At 35.9% G+C, this 24,504-nt stretch overlaps 1 long non-coding RNA gene across 1 annotated transcript in view; it reads left to right on the top strand.

Annotated features, from left to right (window-relative positions):
* The window catches only part of LOC112058305 (uncharacterized), a 410,398-nt gene that overhangs the window by 29,245 nt on the left and 356,649 nt on the right, over positions 1-24,504 (top strand). The window contains exon 2 of the long non-coding RNA XR_008252210.1: positions 9,790-9,820. This is a non-coding gene — a long non-coding RNA (uncharacterized LOC112058305). The remainder of the gene's footprint in view (positions 1-9,789; positions 9,821-24,504) is intronic.

Below are 24,504 nucleotides of genomic sequence, written 5' to 3'. Positions count from 1 at the left end.
ATGAGATCTACGGCGATATATCTTATAAGTATACTTGTACAATGTGCAATATTGCATATTAAAGATTTAAAATCATTGTTTTTATATAAACTAGCAAATAGTAACTGTTTACAAAATTAAAATTATAAGCCAAACAAACCCAAAGGTTTAAGGCTCCATCCAGAGCAGGCGCAGAGTTGAAGCGAATCGCCGCGACCATTTTGTATACGTTTTAAAATATCGAGATAGAGATTATACTTTATAGTATACTAGCGGACGCGGTCAAGCTTCGCTTTGACTTATGTGCACTTCTTCCCTACCCTACCCTACCCTACTCCTACCCCTACCCTAAACCTAGCCTACCTCTACCCTACCCCTACCCTACCTGTTCCTCTACCCTATAACCCTACACCTAACCTACCGCCACCCTAGTTGAGTTATAAACTTACAAATTATTAAATAAATCTAGATAAAGTTCAATCATCATCATCATCAATAAGAGTCGATGGAGTTCACTGCTGGACACTGGCCTATTCTCCATCTCGGACTCCATGTGGCCCGCTTGATGTCGTCCGTCCACCTTGTGGAAGGTCTTCGAAGGGCGCCACTTGAAGTTTAGTGACTTTGATTCTTTTGCGGATCGACTCATTTCTGATTCGATCTGATAGAGATATTAACTACCAAGCATAGCTCGCTGATTATTATTAAGTTTTAACTACCTATTGTAATTGTCCAATTTATTTTTTTGTATCAGCGGAGTATACCGTCTTATTTTGAATTTGTATTAGCGATAATAGTTCAGTTTTTGAAACATTCTAAGAATTCTTTAAATATTTTACTGTCTAACTTAGAAGGAACGGGTTATTTATGCTTCAAATTCTTCGCCACGTTTGTTGGCTTATTTTACGCCAGCAAGATATTTCGCAAAAGTCGTAGAATTCGCGTAGCGATGTAGCCCTTCTACGAAATGCTACGAGATGTAAATTTATTTATTATAATATTATTTATATTTAAATTCAAAATAATAAGAATTTCAAATACCTGGGCCCCACCCCAGGTATTTGAAATTATTATTATTTTGAATTTAAAATAAATTTTTAAGCAAATTGCTTTAGAATTGAAAAAAATGCGATTAATTTTTAAGGATCGCTTGATTAGGGCTGATCGGAGAAGTGTACTCGTACCATTTGTAAAATCAGTTAGTGAATGCTACTTGTAATCAATACAAATAACTTAAAATAGGTTTGTTTTGAAAGTAAATTCCCAACTTTCAATTGTAAAATTTAATGTTTTAAACGTACTCGTATCATCAATACATATATAAATAAAATTGAAGTGTCTGTCTGTTATTTTAAAATAACTGTATTTTTCAAGTGCTATTTACACAGTATTAAAATATAATCAAGCTTTTTTCATTTGTGTCTTTCTATCTGTATATCTGGCTAGGTTTGTCCGGACTAATCTCTGGAAAGGCTGAACCGTTATTAATGAGGGTTTCACTGGCAGATAGAGGTGGTTATTGAGCAACATATTATAGACTATTTTATATGCCGAAAAAAAACATGGTTGCCGTGGCATTTGTGAAAACCTCATTCGCGTAGAATTTCACGCATACAAAGTCGCGGGAGTCCGTTAGTAACTAATATGTAGGTGTGTCTGATTTTCAGCGCTTAAATAATTATTATTAAACTTCTTGTTCCTTGCATATCATCGTAAAGCTGCTTCTATTCTAAGCTTTATAGTTTTGCAAAACAAACAGTTCAAGCTAGTCCGAACTCCCTAATGAAATCTAAACATTAAATTAATCTATAAACTCGACTTAGTACGACTTCCCGAATCTGTGAATCGTGACCAAAGGCAAAGGTTTATAGGAGGATGACGAGACGCCTCGGCTGACCACCACATTGTTCCGCTCACAATGACTGGTTAATGAGATCTGATCCATCCTGGCCGGACAAAAGCTCCCTACCCCCTTTATTTTATTAATTAATATATTACAATAGAGGCGAACCTGCGCTTTGGGAACTATTCCATTGTTTGCGGTGACTTGGCACAATTGGTTGGCAATATAGGTTTATTGATGCAAACCGATAATTATATGACGCATCGGACCCGTCATGATAACGTTAATTACGTAAACTCATCTCAGATAATAATCCATGTCAATACATATGAATAAAATTGAAGTACACGTAGGTATCTGTATGTTCTCAAATCATAATCATCATTATCAATTCGGTTCACTGCTGAGCCCGAGAGATATGACCTCTGCCGCCGATTCCGGAGGGCGTGGATTCGAATCCGGTCCGGGGCATTCATCTTCAACTTTTCAGTTGTGTGCATTTAATATCACGTGTCTCAAACGGTGAAGAAAAAATATTGTGAGGAAACCTGCCCTTCTCAAATGGTATTCAAAAATTATTGGTATTTACACGACACTAAACCACAAACAAATGTTTTTTTGTCTTTCTGTTTGTTTACGCTAATCTCTGGATTTTTAATGAGAGTTTCACTGGAAGATAGAAGAGGTTATTGAACATCATGTGGGTTACATACTGTGAAAAAAGCCAAGGTTCCAATGGAATCTGTGACGAACTGAATTTCTCGGACTCCCGCTAATTTATAAATAAACTAACATTTGATTGTTTATTTTTTTCAAGCTTACATAAACTTTTAATTTAAAATATTATTTTTCACTAATGGCCGCCCGCGTCGTCGTCCGTTTGAATTTCACTTTTTCACAAATCTCGAGAAAACCATTATTTTTATTGGAATGAAAAGTAGCCTATGCGTTGCTCATTAACCTCTATCTTCCAGTGAAAGTTCCAATAAAATCGGTTCAGTCTTGGTAGCACTTCTTCTTCTTAATGCCTCTCCATTACTGAAGGTCGGCGGTCAGCTTTCTAAACTTTTCCTTGTCCATGGCTAGGCGGAAAAGTTTTTCGACGGTCTTTATGCCAGTCCACTCCCTTATATTTCGTAGCCAGGACTTCTTTCTTCCTTTTGAAGCAAACGGTATCTTTCGTGTCGCAAACTATGCCCTAGATACGATATCTACCGCTGCTTAATGGTCTTAACAAGCTCAGTCTTCTTTTGCATTCTGGCAAGAACCTCAGTGTTAGACACTTTAAGATCTAATATTACAATAGAAGAATAGTTTGCTGAAACTGTTTCTAAGCTATACGTACCACGAATGCCTTTGTATTTTGAATTAGAAGAATACTCTTATTTTTATTTTAGGTATATATAGTATTTACTCCATTGTTTTAAAAATTGAAAATGCAACACTGTGTTGTTGACGGGCGTTGGAAATAGAGCTTCATTTAACTTCATACTTTTTTTAACGTACGTAAAAAAGCATTCAGATATAGTATGAAGTTGAATGAAGGTCTATTTTCAACGCCCAAGATTTTCAATCTTGGGCGTTGAAAATAGAGTTTGAAATTTGAAAATTTGAAATGATTTGAAAGTTTGAAATGAAATTTGAGTTAGCCCTCATTCGCACGAGAGCGAATGAGGGCTAACTCAAATAGTTTAGTCCGTTATCTTCTCACTGTATTCATATAAAATATATACCTTGAATTTAAAATATGTAATTGAATTTATATAATCTATACTAGTATTATAAAGAGGAAAGCTTTGATTTTTTATTTGCATTAAATAGGCTCCGAGCTACTACCGATTTGAAAAATTCTTACACTGTTTGGAAGCTACACTATTCCCGAGTGTTATAGTGTTATTTATCCCCTTATTCCTAGGGGAACGGAAACTACGCGGTAAAAATCACGTAGTTAAGCTAGTAGGATTACAAACAGTTTTCATTTCATCCATTCTATAAGTATCATCATCATCATCTCCTTACCTTTTCCCACTTAAGTGGGGTCGGAAAAATATGTCAAACTTTTCCATTCGTCTCTATTACTCGTCAACTTATCATCCACTCCTTTTACACACATATAGGTCTTTCACACAATCCAACCCTCTCTTCTTTGGCCTTCCTCTCCTCTTATGTCTTTCCACTTGCACATTTTTCTAATAATATGACTTTCCACCCTACGCATTACATGTCCATACCAAGCTAACCTTCTACTCCTCAATTTTTCTGTCACTGGCACCACCTTCAGACTTCCTCTTTAGTTCCTCTTTCCTTATACGCACTGCAAAGATGTGGAATGCTCTCCTAGCTTCAGTTTTCCCCACCACCTACAATATGGGTACTTTCAAATCAAGAGTGAATATGCATCTTCTAGGCAAGCGCGTTCCACCATGGGCTGCATGATCGCTTACCATCAGGCATGATTGCAGCTAAGCGCTTGCTTATTCAAAAAAAAATCCTCGTATATACTTTATGTATTCCGTTCTATAAGTAATTTAATCCAAAGTTTCCATCCCCCCATGCGTCCGCTGAAGGCACGCTCGGACGACGCTGAATGGCCGCGACTGCGGGGGTGTATCAAAATTCAATCTTTCACTGTTACAATTGCAATATGAAAATTGAATTTTATTACTCATACACGTATTCCTACCAGTGTTACTGCGGTCCGGAATGTTCTTGATATTTAAAGGATTACTTCGGCCCTTAGAAGATTAGCGGTTTTAGGAGCTATCCACTTCGCTTTTTTGGTCCGATTCCAATTTAATAAAGTAATACCTATATTCTTGTGCACCACGCAATTTTACTCGTAATTGTAGCTAATATTACAAATTAGCAAAACACGCATGTGAGTTTGTTTTATGTTTATGGCGTTATGATTGTCATGGATTTATGCATTTATATCGTCAGGACTAGGAAAATAATATAAAAATTGAGACAAATACAGTAGAACCCGCTTAAAACGATTTCTTGCATAATAAGTAATTTACGCCAGTCCCTACAACTTGAGACATGTTTTCAAACATGACATACGTATTTTGTAACGCTTAATACGATTCGTCATCCCGTTTAATACATCTCACACACGTGTAATTCCAAATGCGATAAATAAATTACAACAGATAGATCAGGACATCATAAAGGTCCTTAAACAAGATTGCAGGAAAAAGCTAATACATGATATATTAAAAATTTTACAGATCCTGACAGCAAACGACCCTTGACATGATGCGATTCTAAACTGACAATTTTAAAGACGCATTTCGTAATTGCTAATGCATCAAAATCTTTTTGTCATACCAGAATAAGTGATTACTTTAAGTAGCATAATTAGGTAGTCTTTACACCAAATACACAAATTTTTATAACTATGTATGTATACATTAGTCGTTATATTTTTCAGTATCCCCCCACCCATCCCGTATTCCCGTTTAAGAGTGTGCAATATGTAATTTGGTGGTTACAAATGGTTCTGGATCTCAGATTCTGGAAAAGTTAGGAGCCTGATATTTGGGTAAATGGTATTTCAAAGTGTTAGCTTCGTTATGACTATACAAAATACACAATTTGTAAAACTTTTCTCGATAGTTTATTTTTTTGAAAAATACATGTTTTGCTCACATTTTGCTTTCAATCTCAGGAAAAGCAAACTTATTTTCATAAATTTGTGTTTTGTATAGAAAATTAGGTATATATCTTGTACACGGCCATTTTGTTTTTCGTTATGTTGTTTAATTTACTTGCAATTAGGTAAAAATGGTTTTAGCGCTCACGTCATAAAATTTGCGTCGCGCGTCAATCGCTCCGTGCTTTTCACTCACATGAAAGTCATAATTCGGCGTCTCGTTTGCGCTTCGAATTTTACCCATATCGTACCGACGCGCTGCGCGCTCTTAAGACGCGTTTTTAGTTGGGTCCCTGCAAAATCGTATTAAACGGGTTCTACTGTACATAATATTAACACCCAGAAATAAATGCTGTTGCCAAAGTTGGACATTTTTAATGTTCGTGTTTATTATTAATAAACTTTTCATTATTCGTAATAAAAGTGTAATGTGTAGTATACACTTCCAAATGTACGTTTCAACGACTGTCTTTCTACTTTTTCTTTCTACAGTACTGTGTTGACATCATTTCATAAAAGTTCTATTCACCAACCCTATTATAAGATTCGCGTACATTTGCTCTTTTGTCCATTTTATTCAAGTGCTCCGGCCACTTATGTTTTAGCAGAACTCATTGTATTTTAAAACAATGGCGAATTGTGATATGAATATCAACTACATACTATCATGTTCGTAGCAGAACTTTTTTTACCCCAAAATGAGAATTATGGTGTCTGTTTTATCGCGCTTTTATTAGTTAGATTCACTTGTATTTATCTAATGAATGAATGAAATATATTTTATTTTACACCAAAAAGAATAATAACAAGCAAGAAATTAACTTAAAGGGCGGTTTTATCGCTAATGAGCGATCTTCCAAGTTCCAGACAATGAAAAACGAAAATGAGAATATATACACAAGGAATAATACATTATCTACATATGTATTATGTATACTCGACACATACGAGTATCTAGAGCAAAAATTTCAGAATTAGCGATCTTTTTACAGAAATAGTTGTCTGGTTAAGCAGATCTCCTCCCTCCTCATGGTAAGTGGAAATTGCCATACCTAAACAGAACAAAATTCGCAGGTCACCTTATGTATCTACCTTGTATTTGTTAACCTGTGTGTAATTGCTACGAATTAGAAGAGAACACAACAATGCTGATTGTTCTTTGTTAAATCATTATCAACCCATATTCGGCTTACTGCGGAGCACGAGTCTCCTCTTAGAATGAGAGGCCAATAGTCCACCACGCTGGCCGAATGCGGATTGGCTGACTACACACACGTAGAGAATTAAGAAAATTCTCAGGTATGCAGGTACACGATGTGTTTTTTATCTGTACCGTTTGAGACTCGTGACATGCACCTCGAACTTTTCAGCATGTTAATTATTTTCTTAAAATGCTGAAAAGTTGGAGGAGCATGTCCGAACCGGATTCGAACTTACGCTCTCCGGAATCGAAGACAGGAGTCATATCCACTGGGCTATCACTTCTCTAATGCTTTTTAGTGGCAGAATATATACAAGAAAACCAGTTCAAGTTTTCTGATATGGTAAAATCAACATTGGCACCAAAGAACGTCCTATAACCAAACTATAATAAAGGTGCCAATGCCACGTGCCTGTAACTCAGCTAAGGGACAAACAAATAGGTAAGCCAATCAATCTCATACAATGTGTATGGAATTTTCCGCGTATATAATTTTTCCTTCACTTGTCCTGGTTGTTGTCTATGCGATAAATTATGTCAAGTGTAATATCTACCTTACACTCTAACAAAAATAATAGGTTGATGCATAATAATTTATCCGTTTTTTCTTCAGTGCGTATTTCATTAGTGAAATGTAGCGTTTTGTTTATTATTTTTGTATCAAAATAAGCTTCTCTATTATTTTGGAGAAAGTCGTGTCAAAAACCATAACCATATTCGCCATATTGTTATAAGTTCCTCCATTACGGGTGGTATTCACATTCATTATTTATTTTATTGTGGAGGGGAATAAATAAGAGGGTATTTGATGACTTGAGGTTGTTTGTTAGGCAACGTGGACACCGTCATGCTGCCAGTCGCGTGATTTTGTGCAATAATAAGTATAATTATTGATCATAAATTATTTAGTGTGGGCATGGTGAAGTGGGCCTTTACCCTACAGAGGGGTTCTCATTTAAAAAGTTAAGGATATATATATATATATGATATACAGGGTGATTCGGTCTTTAGTGCGGATATTTTTTCTCGTGGTTCTGTATCATTAATAGAATATAAATCTACAAACAGTTCGATACATTTTATGTAATTTTTTTTTTAATTTATGTCTCTAAAATAACAAAATAATGTACATATTATTACTAAACAAGATATATTCAGCTTAAAAGTGATCTGGTGACGTCCTTTAGGTATCAAACGAAAATAAAATATACGCACAATAGGGTGACCCTAAAATTCTGTTCAAAAGTAAATAACTTTAGCTAACGATAATTTTGTTATTTTTGAGTTAAAAAAAAAAAGAAAAAATACGTGATCATTAAATTTTGTTTATGTACAAAATATAAAAATATCCGCACTAAAAAAATTTTCTTCCTGTATAGAGAAAAAGAAAGAAAAATAAATAGACACAAATAACATAAAAAATATTGATAAAAAGATAAAATGCAAAAAAATTACTAAGTATAAAAGTGTTACCTACTTTGTTCTGTTTAAAAAGTATTAGAATAATTACCTTATGTAAATGGGAAATAATAAAAGGCTTTTTTTATTTATTTATTATTTATTTATGGTGAACTGGGCATGAGTGTTTATGCATTCTGAAAGGATCCTTTAAACCTACACCCAAGGTCACAAGTCCTGGGACCTGCTCGAGGTGTTTCCTCTACCATAAAGTAATGGTACAATTACCAGGTACAAAAACCACTGTCGCTGCTACCAGTCACGTCACAATATGAAGGATGGAAAGCAGGACAGCCATTTCGCGATCTCAACGAACTTTTTAGAATAGGAAGGAAGGAATAGCATAAGTCAGTGTAGGGAGGGTTTGACCGATGAAAGACGTTATATTAAATACTATAATATTATACTTATATAAAATAAAAAATAAAAAAGTACAAGTATAAATCTTTATAAATACTTTTCATACAATATGGAACTGACCTCACTTACGAAATAGGTAATAAAAAATCTTTATTTGTTAATAAAGCTTGCAATTGCCCTCCCTACAACTACAGAACTCACAAAGCGAGAAATCAAACGCGGCTCTTTTTGACCGCGATAACGAAATGATACTTCAATCTCTAGAGGGCAACAATATAATAATGATCTATGCACAGTGAGGGATCGTGATTTTAAAATGATAAGCTTAAAAATATCAGGCGAATATCAGCTATACAGTACTAGAGAATACTGTTACACAGTTACACTTTGAAAGAGTAGTCCTGGATTTGACTCCTAGCTGGAGTCGGTTTAAGATTTTATTTTTAATTGGCTCAATATTTTGGTAGAGATTTCTTCCTAATAAAGAGGTGCTTTCGGTATAATAACGTAGAAACAGAGTACACGTAATCGTATTAGAGGTAGATTAAAATAGTAACCTTCTCTTAGCCTGCTACCGTTTTATATTATTAACGTTATCCCAATATCAGGTGGTCGCTAACTATGGGCCTCATAAGAAGGTGCAGAGTCACACAGCGGGCGATGGAACGTGCTATGTTGAGGTATCTCTGCGAGATCGAATCAGAAATGAGGAGATCCGCAGAAGAACCAAAGTCACTTAGCTCAACAAGTTGCTTAGCTGAAGTGGCAATGGGCGGGGCACATAGTTCGAAGAGCCGATTTACGTTGGGGTCCCAAAGTGCTAAAATGGCGCACTAGTATTAAGAACAGTGTTGGTTGACCCCCCACCAGGTGGACTGACGACATCAAGCGAATTGCAGGGATTCGCTGGAAGCAGGTGGCTCAGTATCGTGATGTCTGGAAGTCCCTACAAAAGGCCTATGTCCTGCAGTGGACGTCCATCGGCTGATATGATGATGAATATCAGGTGAAATCCCATAAAAGGGCTAACTTGTTGTTAAATAAATTTACATACTCTACTTTAAACAAACGCCCATATTTTTAATAATCATATTTTTTCGTGACTGCTAAAAATCTTGGTGAAAACACCACTTCATTCAATATTAAACGTTACCAATAATAAGTATAAGTAAACAAATTTCATTAAAAAAAAAAAATTAGGTGCTATTGTTCACAAAGCGTGGAAATGAAATACGTGTTAAACGTCTGATGTACCTATTAGCAACTTTAACCTAAATGCACTTTTTGTTTCAGGAACATGGTCACGTCTCTACACATTCTCTTGGTAAGTAATTGAGTATGCAGTCTTATACACGTAATAAATATAATTATTAGCTTTTATATGTATTTTTCATGAGTATAATGACTAAAAATTTCGAACATTCAACTTAACGTATGTATTAGAAGATTATACTAAATCAAGTTTACCTGTCTCCTTTGTACAATCACACAGTGCTTAAAAACGCAATTTATGTCTATAACTTCGAGTAAGAGAAGTACTGTATTTCACTGAAACTATACTTTGCAGAATAAATATGGCTTACCTACCTACGAGTATATCGAGAGAGCGAAAAAAATAAAATATGCACAATAAAAAGTGCAATGCTTTCTTTTTATATTTCGTTTATTGAACAAATAATGGAGTATTTAAGAATGCAGAAGTGGCACGTTCGCTCATCACGCCTTTGTTATGACATCCGCGATTGACATGAGTCAGTGCGTCCGCGTCACAGAGTCAACTCCGCAAGGCCGCGTCGGCATGTCAAGTTCGCTGGAGCCAGCGCGTACATATTTCGCTAAAGCGCCGCTACAGTAACAATAATGGCTCAGTCCCCATTGTTTGGGCCCGTGGCACATTACGCTTTTGTCTCTGCCCTCGCCCGCTCCTCACAATGCGGCCAGGAAACAAGTGAGCCTTTATTTCGCCTCTTTTTGTCTCGGAGTATCGCTGCTTATTGTCTTCATTCGATTGTTCGGAGCTCTTCAGAGGGCACATTGTTGCGGACTCTGTTGTTAGTGCTGAGCTTGCGGATGTGCAATGTGAAAAGTGTCGTTTGAATATTAATACGACGCTGGATATTGCGCTGCTACCGATGTTCTTTCTTTACAGGAATACGATACGGTGCAACTCAAAAGACTCAATCGTATTCGCCTCTGAATTTCAATGAATGTAATGTATCTCTATTTTATTTAGCATGCGATCTATTAGCCACGTGTTACGAAACCACTAATTACGAAATGGAGATAGTCACAATATATTATTTTACTAGCGTATACCTGCGACTTCTCCCGCGTTGATTTTGTTTTTTATCAAGTTTAAATCAAATGCCCGATCTCACTATAACAAAGCCATTATGTTGCTTGATAATACTTGAATGTAAAGATGCATCAAAATACGTTGCATTATGAGGGAGTCAATAATTAATGTATTTCCTTATCCAGAATCAAATCTAGTTAATACCAAAATGTGTTATAATCATTAATTAATAAACCATTGGTTTTGTCACTGTCATTGTTAATTAGGGTACGATGGGACTGACATGTTATTTATAATAAAAGTCCCTTAAAACTTATAGATTAAAAAAATAAAATAAAATAAACCATTGGTAGTTTGACTAATGTAATATACAAACCAGAGTAGAGTAGTTGAGTATTTATGACACTAGTACCATTGGTTTGTTGATTCAAGTATCCCACTTCTGATATCCTGTCCAGCACCAGGCGCCAAACAAGCCGACTACCCTCCATCTCTATCTGCGAATGATACAAGCTACAACAGCATCTCTTCTAGTTAGCATTGTTCGCGCGGCCCCATTGTGTACGTGGCTTTGTTCAGGCACGCCCCGTTTTTTCCTTTCGGCTTTCGAAGCGATGCGATGTGGCTGAAAAACAGGGGATACAAGGGTTGCTGTAATTACGTACTTGTACAGCAAATTATACACAATATATCAAGTCGACTGCGACTTTGCTTACGGAAGCCTGTAACAAAGTTGCCCTATGCGCCTAACCTAGCACAATATCTTTAGGTTAGTTCACCTCAGTGAGCTATTGTGAAACAGGGCCTGTAGGCACGTCGATTCTCTTTCTACAAACACTAACGAAAACTAACAAAATGTATTGAAATGACATCGACGAAATGGCAAATCGACAACTTAATCACGTGATCTGTCGATAGTGAATGTCATACATTATTTTATTTTCGAAGCGTTAGCGTTTGTAAAAATATAATCGACTTGCCACATGGCTACGGACCCGCTCAGACGATTTGGTCAAATCTATTTTTGTGAGAAGGCTTATACTATTCAGATTATGAGAAACAAGCTGACCGCGCGCGGTTTCAACCGCGTGGTTCTCGTTCCCTTAGGAATGCGGGGATAAATATAGCCTATAGCCTTCCTCGATAAATGGGCTATCTAACACTGAATTTTTCAAATCGGACCAGTAGTTCCTGAGATTAGCGCGTTCAATCAAACAAACAAACAAACAAACAAACAAACAAACAAACTCTTCAGCTCTCTATATTAGTATAGATTAGGTGCATTAAAACAAAAATGTATTAGTAATGTCGAAAGATATTTTATACTACAGATATGCTACGCACCTACAAAATCACCGCAAAAAGTGATCCGAATAGCTATTCCACTGAGCGCACATGCACAATTTTTTTGTGTTTACTTACTCGTACATTATATTATTGTATGTATATGTTCACACATACTTCCTGGACACATAACTCGACATCGTAGACAATATTTAGGTATTATTTGTTTGAATTACTTTCGTTGTTATATGCGGCTCAATGACGTTAAGACAATAAGCCACTTTTGTGTGCCTCAATTTCGACGCGTTAGTCAAAAATTCAAAAAAAATCAAAATTCATTCATTTGGCTTAGTTTACAAGCACTTTTGAAATGTCAAGATTATGGCATAATAATATGTTTGAAGGACATATATGATGAACTGCAGCAAGTTCTATATTAGAACGCCTACGCCATCTTAAACTATCTGCCTGTTGCTATTCAGCCGTGCTGCACTGCTGAACGTGTGCTATTGAAAGAAAAAAAGTCAGCCTCGAATATTCCACTTGTTCGGCCGTGCCTAAAGGAACTCTGCTTTTACGCACCGTGTGCGCGCTCCTAATGTTTTCCACAAAAGACAAGTTTGGTTTTGGCAAGAATCTCCAAACACACGTACAGCTCGTGCGGATTTACTTGACACCTGGCTTGAATGATGTTTGCACTGTTTGTTTGGTTGTGCTTGGTAGCCAAGTGTCAAGTTAATGCGTTATAACTACCTACTAGATACGTCATTAGCGCGAAAAATGGCAGCGTTTACACTCGCATAGTAAACAACGATTATTTATACAAATAAATCTGTAAAGTCGAGTTGTATGGTTCAGGAAGTGTAAAACTATTTATACACAAATATATAATGTATAAGTATGTAAGTGATCACAAAATTGTGCATGTGTAAGTCAATGGAGTAGCTACATTCGGATCACTTTTTGCGGTGATTTTGGAGGCACGTTTAACATATCTAATTTAAAATATCGTTGCATAATAATCAAATTTAAATGAAAAATAAGCAAAGAAATTAACAGCCCACTCGCAATTAATAAAATAAATAATACAACCCATCGATATAAATCATCGATCGATGATACAACCAGCGATACATTCAAGTTGTGCAATATAATCGCACGGTTTTGTGGTGTACAAGTAAAGTATAAATAAATAATAAACAATGACTTGTTTGTATAATGAAAATGGATTGCCATTGTAAGATCCAAAAAAAAAGCGAGACACTTTGTATACCGTCGCGTAGTATTATAAATTGAATGTCAAACGTTACGTGTTTATTGTAAAGCATTTCCCGCGAGCTCTCTATACAAAACGCCCCATTGCGTGTTCCTAGAAAGCGCCTCATTCCATTCACAGTTCCCGCGTTTTCCATACACAATATTGCCACTGTGAGGCGGTAGGTACTCTCCTCAAGGCTCCAAATACTCCATTGACGTGCGCCGAGCAAATTCGCTATAGCGAATTAACACTATTCATGAGAAGTTTTGAAAGAGGACTACTCTCATACAATTTGGTGGCATTCATAAAGATTCACTTCTTAGCTAGCCCGATGAATGGCTTTGTGGAAAATGTTCTATATTTTAGTTGGAGCGCACTTGAAGATCCAATTTCAAAGTTCATTCAAATTAATTTCTTTTTCATTGCGCACAATTCGCTTTATAATTTTTAGCTTATTATGAGCGTTAAAGTGGTCGCTAACTTTTTTATTTTGCGAGATTTGATTATTATTTGCGGAAATAATCAGTAAAGAGGAAGTTAATTACGTACGTTATAATTAGAGGTTATGCTATTTATTTGGAACTAGCGGACGCCCGCGACATCGTCCACGTAAATGTCGGTGTAAACTTTCAACTAGCCCTACCCTACCTCTACCCTACCCCTACTCTACCCTACCCATAAAGGCTGCACACGCGACGGAAGCTCAAAAAATGAAGTAACTTCTCCCGTTTTCCCAACATTTCCCTTCACTACTCTGCTCCTATTAATGGTAGCGTGCTGAAAATTATTCTATAACCTGCCCAGGAGTATGAAGAATAATTGTACCAAGTTTCTTTAAAATCCGTCAAGTATTTTTTGGAAATATATTTCTTGTACAGAATTGACCTCTCTACAGATTTATTACAAGTATAGATAGGTAGTGTAATCTACTTAAGCCCAAGACTGATAGTGATAGTTTAATTCATTTAATTGGCTAATTGTATACTGCATCATGAATTCAGGAGATTTTACTGATTCAGGATATTGTATTGGCATAGGTAGGGGCTAGATACAATGTTATTTAATGAGTGTTTTTTTCAATGTATCTCTCACAAGTCTTTAATTACAGTATGTTTTATAAGCGTAGCAGTGGCGAGAACAGGATATGCATGATACGTACAAATCAAACAAAATGGAAATTTCCTTCTACAGCTCTGGTTTGTAGCAAGGGTAGGCAGGGTAGGCAGCGCATGTTTGCATCTATGGAGTGCACGTTACTAGAGCGCAGACCTCCGCCCTTCTATGAGAGAAATCTGGAGCTTAAGTACACCATGCTGCTCCAATGTGGGTTGACGGAGTTACCAAACCTTTGAACCACTTTTGTAGCTACTTACCACAGTTAGGTATAGTATAGATAGATAGATGGATATAGTACCTACCTATTATTTTTATTAGAGAATTTTACGTTACTTGAATAGACGTTTGGCTGGTGGGAGGCTTCGGCCGTGTCTAGTTACCACCCTACCGACAAAGACGTATAAGACGCCAAGCAAATTTGGCGTTGCGGTACGATAGAAAACGAAAGGGGTGTGGATTTTCATCCTCCTCCTAAGAAGTTAGCCCGTTTCCATCTTAGATTGCATCATCACTTACCATCAGGTGAGGTAGTCAACGGTAACTTGTAATGAATAAAAAAAAATTAATAAACGTTAACATAGGTTTCAATATGTACCTATATCAGACTAATATTATAAAGACGAAGGTTTGTGTGTAAGTGTGTAAGTATTCCTTGTGTGTAAGTGTAAAAGTGTGTAAGTTCCTCTTATAAGCTGCGGCTACTGAAGCGATTTGGCTAAAATTTGGAATCGACGTAGATTTTACTCTGGATAACACGTAGGCTATTTTTCATCCTAGAAAGATCCATGGTTCCCACGGGATTTGTGAAAAACTGAATTCCACGCGGACGAAGTCGCGGGCGTCCGCTAGTAGGTACATAATTCTAACTAATATGAATGTGATATCAAAGAAACCATGATCAAAAATCCGCCCCAACTCTTTGCTGTCGAACGAATAAAAGAGATCTGAAGGGAAATCCTTCAGGTTTTTTCATTTGTAAATTTCTATTGTACCATTTCCCTATTTGGTGGACAAAAGGCGGCTGGTTGGTAACACAATTGGGCCAGCTTTTGTTCCGACCGCTACGACGTATTCTTTCAGTCGCGCCTAGGGAAACTGTGCCTAGGACGATAGCGGTATGTGTTTGTGTTGGTACCCTCATATTAAAATTGATGCGTGTTTCTACGATACAGCAGTAAGGACATACTTGTTGGTATTTTTAGGGTTCTGAACATACGTACGTACAAAAACTGAACCTTTACATGATTACTCAAATACAAATACAATACAAATACAATTCTTTATTTGCTGATACAGTTTACAAGGTCTTAACAAATAAATATAATCTGTTCATTTGCGTGATAATAAATATAAATTTATTCTTTTTAACCGACTTCCAAAAAGGAGGAGGTTCTACGTTCGGCTGTATGTATGTTTTTTTTTTTTTTTTTTTTTTTTTTTTTATGTATGTCCAGCGATAATTCCGTCAATTATGGACCGATTTTGAAAATTCTTTTTTGTTTTGTAGGGTTTACTTCGAGGGTGGTCCCATTTTTTTCATGTCAGGATCTGATGATGGCATCCTGGAGAAATTGAGGGGAACTTTCGAAAGTTGTAGAACGGCTAGTACGTTTGTTAGTGTTTCCATAAGGTATTTTAAACCACTACAACTTTATGAAGGTTTGGAGTTGGTCTGATGATGGAGCCGAAACACAGACGATGGAACTCGTCAAGGATTTACAGCATTCACCTTTTGTTTGGGCTTGATTAATTTGTATTGATGACTACTTTCCACCTACATGGGTTGTGACTGTATTAAGGGTCTGGTGATGAAGACGAGGGACAGTGAAGAGAACTCCACGACGGTTCACAGTAGCTACCTTGTGTTTGGACTTGATAAATTTGTATTGATGAGAACTTTCCACCTAGATGGATTGCGAATGTATTAAGGGTCTGGTGATGAAGACGAAGCACAGTGAAGAGAACTCCTCGACGGCTCTCAGTAGCTACCTTGTGTTTGGACTTGATAATTTTGTATTTATAAGAACTTTCCACTTAGATAGGTTGTGACTGTACACACGCAGTGGGTATGCTAACACTAAAAATAAAAAAAATAAAAATTTTAATAAAAAAAATTCAACCGACTTCCAACTCAAAAAATAACTTTAACTAAAAAGCAAAAAATAACATCCTACCTATGTGCTACCTACTGATCAGTTTGAAGGCGGTGCCAAGCCAGTGTCGTGTTTTAATTAAAGCTGTTTCTGGAATAATCACAGAAATTTAGTTTAAACGTATTAAATTAAAACATCACTGGCTTGGCACCGCCTTCAAACTGATCAGTAGGTAGCACATAGGTAGGATGTTATTTTTTGCTTTTTAGTTAAAGTAATTTTTTGAGTTGGAAGTCGGTTGAATTTTTTTTATTAAAATTTTCATGACAATATGATGTAAATTGATTTTTGATTCATTTATTTTTTATTTGTATTTTCTTTTTTTCAAATTAATTAATATTGTTCTTCTATTCATTATTAAAAGTAATTTCTGGAATGACATAATATTTACTGTAAATGTAACTAATATAATATTTTGCACGCCATTTGCGTGAACCTCCTCCTTTTTGGAAGTCGGTTAAAAATAATAAATTTATATTACAATGTCAAAGTTAAAAATAAATTTATGTCATAAAACGCATTGTCCAGGAGAAACCTACGCAGATTATTTTTAAAACTAATTAAATTGTTCTCCTGTCTTATACGCTTTGGTAACTTATTATATATTCTACTCGCGTGTCCATCTTAATCTGTAAGACCATAGTTTTATCATAGATACGTTATAAAAGTGTTTTATTTAATTTTGTTTTTTTTATTATTAACTACAGAGACGTTGATAACTGTGTAAATAATCATAGATCTATTAGGTAATCTGTACCTATTCTAAAATCTATGGAAATAATAGTACCACAATTGTAATTACGCACTCTAGCTAGCTTACCTAGGTACGCGTAAATTTCTATTTTTAACAAGCCATGGGGCTTGTTAAAAAAGGAGCTATGGATTCCAAGTATAAATAGTCGCCTATATGTTAATTCAGGGTGTAATCTATCTACATTACAAATTCCAACCAAATTGGTATAGTATGTGAGCAAGTAACAAACATAGTAGGTAGGTACACACGAACTTACGCCTTTAAAATGTTGTAATATTCTATGAAAAAATATTTTAATGAGAATAAAAATAGAAACTTGACTGATCCGTAAATACGTTTCAATCCCAACCATAGATCAGGTCCTGTAGCCAAGTGGAACATCGATTCTCTTTCTACAAACGTAACGCTTCGAAAACTAGAAAAATGTATAAGAATGACAGATCCGATCGAAAACATGATCACGTGACCTGTCGATAGCAAATGTCATTTCCATACATTTTTTAATTTTCGAAGCGTTATCGTTTGTTGAAAGAATGTCGACGTCCCACTTTCCTTCAGGACCATGGAGGGCTATTCAGTAACGTTATTTTAAATAACTCGCAAGTGCGAGTTTCGAATTCACCTCTGTCTCTCTCCGTCTAACACAGTACTGTAGAAAGAGAGCGATAGATACGAGTTCGAAACTCACACTGTCGAAGTGATAAGGACATAGTTACAGAATAGTCTCCCTGATCTATGTTTAGGATTGGAACGTATTTACTGATTAGTCATAGGTGTTTTGTAATTAAAATATTTTTTCCTAGAATATCACAACAATACACAACTTTCGCCTTTATAATGTTGTTGTTGTTGTTGTATTATAGATGCAATTTTTAGGTAGATAGATTACGTCGTGGATTAACATTTAGGCGACTATTTATACTGGAAAATCCATAGCTCCCATGGGCTTGTTAAAAATGGGCCTGTTGTTGTTGTGCCAGTACTTCAGAGATTTCAGTGTAACTATTGAAACACAGAACAGAATCATCTGTGTTGTTGTCGGAAGAGACAAATAAAGAAAATCAGTAGAAGACACCATTTAAAGTTTCCATTGAATCATTTTCCTTTTTAGCGAACAAAAAGTGGCTGGTTGGTAACACAATTGGGCCAACTATTGTTCCATGTCCGCTTGGGGCCTAGAATAACTGTTTCTAGAATAATAGCCCTGCAACGCGAGCGGCATTGTCCTCGTGTTAATTGCTCCTTTCTTCTGGTCGCGGATTAATCTACAGGTTCGTAATACGGTGTTAAAAACAGTAATGGCGCTATCACTCTGATTGCAGCGGTATGAGGAATCTGCTGCGATGAGAAATGGAAAATTAAATGTTTGGAAATGCCCAGACTCCTAGAGTATAATTTTTTTTAAATATTCCTATTTTCTGATTGAAAAAAATAACCGATATTCATCGCTCATTAGGAAATTATAGATAGCTTGCCAGAAATAATAATATACTTAATATATTTTTTCGTCCTTGTATAATTCGTCATTTTACTTAAATTTCAGCTTTATCTTGCAGCATAAATGCATGAAAATTAAGTACTTTGGTTTATGTGAAATCGTGCGTGCGGGGATGTGAAGTGCAACAGTCGTGGGTTTTTCAATCATCGCTACACGCCCCCCGGCCCGCGCGGACCATCGGGAGTGTTACGAACGAATTTGCAATACGGAGATGAAATTTTCCATTGGTAGCAAATAATTTTTCAAATCGGTCCAGTAGTTTCAGATCCTATTCAATGTAAACAAAAATCAAATCTTTCTTCTTTACAATATTAGTGAATTTTTATGGCTGCTTCCGTGGTGCAGTGCGCAGTGGATTTAAATGACTTAGGTCCTGGGTTCAATCCCCGGCTGGGCCGATTGAGGTTTTCTTAATTTCAGGTCTAGCTATTGGGAGGCTTCGGCCGTGGCTTGTTACCTCCTTACCGACAAAGATGTACAGGTACGAAGTCATGTAGGAACCAAAAGGGGTGTAGATTTTCATCCTCCTCCTACCAAGATAGCCCGCTTTCATCTTAGATTGCATCATCACTTACCAATTTACCATCAAGTGAGATTTTAGTCAAGGGTTAACGTGTAAAAATATATAATAGAGAAAAGATACAAAACGTTTGACCATAATACCAAATCATAGTCAAAGCGGACCTTCTAAGCGCTTTCGTCTTTGAATGGTGTTAATTTACTCTTGAATCGACTCAACTCCCGAGTGTGATTCTTCAATAGGACACTCCGCTTCGCAAGCTCGAAATTCTATATGGAAAACGTTGAAATAATAAATAGAGGCTGCGAACTCGAAAGGAGGGTGATTTTCTAAAGCTTCAGCTATTTTCTATGGCTCACTGTTAAAGACTGCTTTACTGAGGCCAGTGTGTTCTGAAATCGGTAAGCACTTGGGGTGGAGTATTTTCAGTCGTCTTAACTTGAAGCAATTGTTTTCGATTATAATAGAGTTGTATAAGCTATAGAAAAGTTTGAAACGCTAAACGTACGTCAAAGAGGCCAAAGTACGAATAAAGTGGTTATTAAGGAATTTGCTTTAGTTTACTTACGCCTTCTTAACTTTTTTTTCATGTTAAGTAAGCTAAAGGTATGTATGACTTTAAGATGTAACTTGCTTAAATGTAGAGCTAGAGATGTGTGAAGAATGATTGATCATCCATCATCAACCATCTGAAAAGAACACTTGCTCCTAAATTCCTAATAATTTATTGTTCTCAATGGATATCTATATAGTAGGTAGGTATAAGCCGCTTGACGGATCAAAATGAAAAAAATTAAAACTATTACTATACTACGCCTACTTGAAATAAAAAATTAATTTATTTCAAGTAAGCGTAGTTTAAAAGCACTTTTGAATCGTCAAAGTTGATTGTTTGTAAAGACTCTACCACCGGTTTGGAACGCAGGTTTTGCTGAGAAGAGCTTAAAAATAGCGTAATCTCGTTGGAGATCGCAAATCAAACTGTGGTGTCAAAATTTGCGAGGGTAGACTTTCACATTGTGTCGTGCTCGTGATTAACACTGCGACTGTGAGTGTAGAGTGCGCTTAAATCGCGGTTAGTAGCGCCATCTCTCGTGCCGCACTTGCTTTAACTTCACAAGCTCCAACTAGCTAGTTCCCAATTATGCCGTTAAAAGGCTCAACGGTTTCGGCGCTGGTCTTGCTTATGTTGTGTCTTAGTTTGGCAGTGTTAATACAGATGGCGCTTTTAAAAATTAACGGTATGTCATCTTGATTGATTACTGATTAGTGTTTTACACTTTACAGCCTCGTTGGTCCAGTGGTAATTTATTTATTTATTTATTTATTTTATTAGGATAACCAACAGCTATTACAATTTCACATGTTAAAGATTTACATTGAAATAAATATATGAGTAGTTATTGCACAGCTAATTATAGGTTAACACAGCGTACACAAATTAATATTATGTCAATACTACAGTTGTCAGAAATGAATGAATGACAAATTACACAATACAAATTAATATGCAACAAATGTCAGACTACAATAAACTAAAAGCAATAAAATTAAAAAACAAGTCACATAAAATTAAATATAAAAAACAAAAAAAAATGATATCTAAAAAATTACAAAAAAAAAAACAATTACAAAAAAAAACAAATTACATTACTAAAGATTACAATACAATTACAATTGAAATATTATGTTTTGACTATTATTACATGTCATTATTATAAGTCAATTATAATATAATGTCAATACCAGTTGTCAGAAATGAATGGATGTCAAATTAAACAATGCAAATTAGTATGCTAAAAACGTCAGACTACAATAAACTAAAAGCAATAAAATTAAAAAAACAAGTCACATAAAATTGAATATAAAAAACAAAAAAAAAATTACAAACAAAATAAAACAATTACATTATTAAAAATTACAATACAATTACAATTAAAATATTATGTTATTACTATTATTATATGGGAGCGCGCGTGTGGTGTATGAATTAAACTCCCATAATTAATATAAAAAGGTATATTTAATATTTGTACACGGAATAGAAACTAAAAGTAGAATGTACAAACTAAATAACAAAGAAATGTCGAATGCGTATGCGACACATTTATGACGTGAAATGAGAGCCGCGATTTAGCCGTAAGCGTGGTAGCCGGTTAAGCCGTTTAACGTACTCTGGCCTAGTGGGGCCAAGATTAAGTATTTATAATACTTTACAAACAAAGGATCATTGTATCCCGAAATATAACGGCTGTCATTGGAGAATCGAACTGGCGCCTATACGTCGAAACTCCTGTCGGATTGTTATTGGATAAGTGTGAGCACTTAACAAGGGTTGACATTCCATCGGCGTTACGTAATTCTAACACAAAGGAATGTTGCGTGGGTTTTGTACAATGCAGCTTAAAGAGTTATAAATAACTTACAATTATTATATAACCTAAATATTAATGCATCGCCATGTTTGGGGTCACCACTTTATGACTGTTGTCGGGATCACCACTTTATGACTGTTGTCGGGGTCACCACTTTATGACTGTTGTCGGGGTCACCACTTTATGACTGTTGTCGGGGTCACCACTTTATGACTATGTTTGTTGTCGGGGTCACCACTTTATGACTGTTGTCGGGGTCACCACTTTATGGGAGCGCGCGTGTGGTGTATGAATTAAACTCCCATAATTAATATAAAAAGGTATATTTAATATTTGTACACGGAATAGAAACTAAAAGTAGAATGTACAAACTAAATAACAAAGAAATGTCGAATGCGTATGCGACACATTTATGACGTGAAATGAGAGCCGCGATTTAGCCGTAAGCGTGGTAGCCGGTTAAGCCGTTTAACGTACTCTGGCCTAGTGGGGCCAAGATTAAGTATTTATAATACTTTACAAACAAAGGATCATTGTATCCCGAAATATAACGGCTGTCATTGGAGAATCGAACTGGCGCCTATACGTCGAAACTCCTGTCGGATTGTTATTGGATAAGTGTGAGCACTTAACAAGGGTTGACATTCCATCGGCGTTACGTAATTCTAACACAAAGGAATGTTGCGTGGGTTTTGTACAATGCAGCTTAAAGAGTTATAAATAACTTACAATTATTATATAACCTAAATATTAATGCATCGCCACAATTACATGTCATTATTAGTCAATTATTAATTAAAAGTCAATTATTACTGGATGTCAAATAATATTAAGTATTGGCTTTTAATACATTCGTTACTAAGCGCTTATAATTGTTGAGATTATTGTGGAATAAGTCTATATCCTTTTGATGTTTCACACACTCGTTGAATAAGTCCGATACCCGAGGAATGGGAGAAAATTTGCCTAATTTTGTTCTGTAGGTCTTATGATACAACAAATTACAAGGGTATCGAGGCCTACTTGAGCGCGGTGCTCTAATCGAAAATCTTTGAATCATATCAGAACAGTCAACTTGATGGTTAAATAACTTAAATAAGAATGTCATAGCCATTAACCTTCTTCTAACTAAAAGACTCTCTTTCTTAAAGTAAGAGAGTCTGTCTTTATAATTATGCAGATTGATTTTAAATTTATAAGATATCTGTCTCAAAAAGTAGTAATACTTTGAGGTGTAAATTAAGATCGTAAGAGCTATCAAGAGATATTTTTGTTTTCTTTCTCCCTGGTCCTGGTCGTTATTACTACCATCTGTTAATCATCGTTAATGAATTTAACATTATCACTCCTCAGACTAATTAGATAAAGACCTGCCTCGCAAGACATTATTTTTCTGTCAAAGTATATGATCAACGATCTTATGCGATTATTAACACTGTCTCTATAGAATCGATGTTTCATAGTTTACAATCGTGTCCGTCGGTTAAAACTTCCGTAAAAATACCTTTTTGTGTAGTTAAATGACGTAAAAAACGAACAAAAACTGCTAGTTTAGTATAAGATATGTATGAAATCTAAGCTCGTTTTCCTTAGAAAATGGCAGAAAATTTTGTTCGTGAATTTGGGTGCGATACTAGTCCTTATGTATTTAGTCTGAGTTGTCACCCTAAGCCCATCAATCCGTATTGGAACGGCGTTGTGGGTCCAAAAAGAAAGGAGGCCTGGTCCTCTAGTGAAAAAAATAAGATTAAAATTTTGGTCGTTGGATTATATGTACTTATTTGATGGTGGTTACTTGGTTAGTCATATTAGCTTGAATAGTTATAGGGTATTGGTACGGGTCATGAGTGGCTATGAAATATCGAGCTTTACTGTCTTTCAAGAAAATTTCAGCAGCAACTCAGAGTTCCGAAGTTGATGGGGTGCTTCACATCAGAAAGCATTTTAGGCCGTCAGCCCCGATCATCTATAGATTATACAGACTGTCCCGTAATTAAATAATAAAACGCAAATGGTTAATTCACCGCCTAATTATCTAAAACTAATTTGAATAGTTTTATAAACATCCCTAGGATGACCAAGTTTTATATTTTTTTCGGACATCCTGTATATGTATAGACTAAGTATACATAATACTTAATACATATACATAATATATAAGTATACATTAATTCTTTACAAGTTAGCCCTTGACTACAATCTCACCTGATGGTAAGTGACGATGCAATCTAAGAAGCGGGCTAACTTGGTAGGAGTAGGATGAAATCCACACTGCTTTCGGATTCTACATGACATCATACTGGTACGCTAAATCGCTTGGCGGTATGTCATTGTCGGTAGGGTGGTACCTAGCCACGGCCGAAGCCTCCCACCAGCCAAAAAAATAATGTGGGGTTTACTAATTTATTATTTTATTACTCGTAGTAGGTAGGCGCGGTACCTCTGACCTTCTCACATGATTAGCTAAAGTGTAAGTACCTACCTACCTTATCAAATTAATAACATAATAGATTAGCTGCTTAGTACTACCTCACCGTCACCTCGATACAATCTGCCTACCTACTGCCTAGGTGCCTATAACATATATGATGCTAGCCACTCACCATCCGATATGCCTACATGCCAGCAGCGCTAACGGCTTGACTGTGAACTTACTTGATCGTCAGTGGCTGACATTAAATAGCATTATTTTATTTTATTTTTCGATAGGTGGGTAATTTTATCCAACTTGACCGTGTGTGGCTAGCATTAGAC

This window comes from Bicyclus anynana, chromosome 3, assembly GCF_947172395.1.
Source record: "Bicyclus anynana chromosome 3, ilBicAnyn1.1, whole genome shotgun sequence".
NCBI classification, from domain to species: domain Eukaryota; kingdom Metazoa; phylum Arthropoda; class Insecta; order Lepidoptera; family Nymphalidae; genus Bicyclus; species Bicyclus anynana.
The sequence above is the reverse complement of the archived record's forward strand: the minus strand, read 5'-3'. Positions and strand labels throughout refer to the sequence as shown.